Here is a 2899-nt window from a genome sequence, read left to right on the forward strand (position 1 = left end):
CTAGACAAGGAGGAAACTTCCGACAGCAACAACTGTTACCTCTGTGGCAGCAAGTGAGTAATTTGACTGAGTCTGTCAGGATCTTGAGTAGTCGATTTGATGACTTCTACAAAAGATATGAGCAGCAGGTGAATAGCAATCAGGCCAGTTTTAAATCACTGGAGTCACAGATTGGGCAGCTAGAAACAAGAATAGAAATTACAGAGAAAAACCAGTTTAGGGCCAGCACTGAGGATAACCCTAAGAGAGAATGCAAGATTATTACAAGCCAGGATGGTTGGGACGTAGACAGCCAGGATGGATGAGAATTAGACATTGAACCATTCCATGTGGTGAACAGTGAAGAGGAGGAGATGTTAATGGTTGAATTCTTTGAACCCATGAGCAGTGAAGAAGAAGAAGATGAGAATTATAAGGAAGAAGAGGTTGGTGAAGAAAAAGAGGAAATGGGAACCAGAACTAATCATAATGGGGGCGAGAGAGAGATTTTCAACCAGATGATTGTGTTACCTGGAGAAAATAAGCAGAGTCCTCCCTATTTAGAAAGAATCAAAATTAACAGGGATGATGAAATTGAGCTTACGGATGAAGAAGAGGATCTTGTTGTTCAACCACAAAAGAGCAATTATCCTCCTAAGGCTAAAGATCCGGGGTGCCTAACACTGTTTTGTTCTCTGAATGATTTGGATGTGGAAGCTATGATAGATTCTGGATCTAGCATCAATTTAATACCCACGGAACTTTTGAAGGAAATTGGTGGACTTGTGTTGAAACCCTCTGACTTGACTATAACAATGGCAGACGGTTCTAAAAAAGCGCCAGTGGGAATGGTGGAAAATGTTGTTGCGCGAGCAGACTGCCTTGAGTTTTTAGCATATTTCATTGTCATGGATGTTAAAACAGAGGAGGAGCATCTTGTAATTTTGGGGCGACCCTTCATGGCAACATCAAAGATGTTTATTGATGTTCATGATGGAAGAATAATGATGAGAGATTTGAATTATCTATTTCTCTATACTGGCCGTGAAGGGGATGAGATCAAAACAGTAAAAATAAAAACATTTGAGAAGCTAGAGATGAATAAGGAACAAGAAGAGAGCATAGCAGGTAATGATTATTATGACAGTTGTTGTGTTTTGCAGGTGCCTGAGGATAAAGGGAGAAGAACCATTCACCCAAAACCAAAAGAAGATCCATTCTTACCGGGGAGCAAAGTGAGATTTAAGAAAAAGGAATGAATAGTAAAGGAATTGAAGGAAAAAGGAATGGTGGAAATTCAAAGACCATATTCAACCGTGATCAAGAAGGTGGACCGTAGAAAAGTGAGCCGGTGGGACGATGAAGATCCCAACGTGAAGAAGAAGAGTTGAATTTGTTGGAAATCAATTTTTNATAGTAAAGGAATTGAAGGAAAAAGGAATGGTGGAAATTCAAAGACCATATTCAACCGTGATCAAGAAGGTGGACCGTAGAAAAGTGAGCCGGTGGGACGATGAAGATCCCAACGTGAAGAAGAAGAGTTGAATTTGTTGGAAATCAATTTTTTTGTATTTTTAAGAACAATTTTCTTTTTCGGTCTTTTGTTTTATTTTAGTTGGAACATGTACTTTTTGAATTGTTTGAACAATTTTTGGGTAGCATCTACTGAGGGATGCTAAATTTTTGGTATCCACTGAAGGATATCTGGATGGTACACCTACTGATGGGTGGTGGAAGGAAGTGCACTTACTAACAAGTGCCAACTAGGTTTGGGTCAGGCTCGTGACGTTAAACAAGCGCTACTAGGAGGCAACCTAGAATTTCTTCTTACACTTTTTGCATTTTAAATTCTTAGAATAGGTTGAACTTTAATTTTGGTGTGTACTCTTGGCTTTAACACTTGTTCTGAAAATGTTTGACTAACTGATGTGCATGATGGATCTATTTGATGATTATTTGATGTGGATGAGAATTGAGTTGCAATGCATGTTGATATCCAGGAAATAGATGTGTGCTGAATTTATGATTGTGGTCATGATGCTAGGCAGGATGTATGAATGAATTTTGTGTGAGAAAGCATGTGTGTGAGATTTTGAGCTCCAGAGTTTTATTGTTGTATGCATTGTTCATAGGAAAATATGGATGATATTGCCTTAATCTTGATGATCGATTGAATTGCATGTGAATGTCATATGATCAAGGCCATTTTTGAAAACCCTTCTCTAGCCAAATTTTCACCCAAAGTGCTTGAAATACTATACCCTTTTTGAACCTTAGCCTTAAACAGTATATGAACCCTTGTTTTGAAGTTCTTTACCTTGAGTTGGGATGAGCTTAATTGTATGTGATGAAAAGGTTCAAGTTTGGGGTTGTACGGGGGAAAAATTGAAAAAGCAAGAAAAAGGCATTGAGCTCAAATGTTGTGAAAAGAAAAATTCATGAGAAAAAGAAAAGAAAAGAAGAAAAAACATGAAGATGAGCTCAATGAAAAAGAAAAGAAAAGGGAAGAAGTTGGGAATGAGAAATTTTGGTGAGAGAGTGTGCTTAATTGTTGAATATTTTGATAGTTCTCTTGACTCAAGGATTTTGCATTCTAGAAAAACCAATTTTTCTTGTTAGACCAACCTCATTACAAGCCTTGAAAAGTCCTTTTGATGACATTTGCATGTAAAGATGTTGATTGTTTGAGATGAATGACAATTTTGTTTCATGTGACTTGTGAACAATAGAGAGTTGTAGTGTCACCTTAAACACTTGAGTGATTGAGTGAAACACTTGCTTGGTATAAACTGTTAATTTTCATGAGTGCATTTTTGCTTAGTGGATTGGTCATTCATAATGTATAACATCTGTTGTGCAATCTCTCAATTGAAAGCATGCATGCATCTTTGTTTGGATTTCACTGAGGATATTGAATTGA

This window comes from Vigna radiata, chromosome 8 (genome assembly GCF_000741045.1).
Source record: "Vigna radiata var. radiata cultivar VC1973A chromosome 8, Vradiata_ver6, whole genome shotgun sequence".
NCBI lineage: Eukaryota > Viridiplantae > Streptophyta > Magnoliopsida > Fabales > Fabaceae > Vigna > Vigna radiata.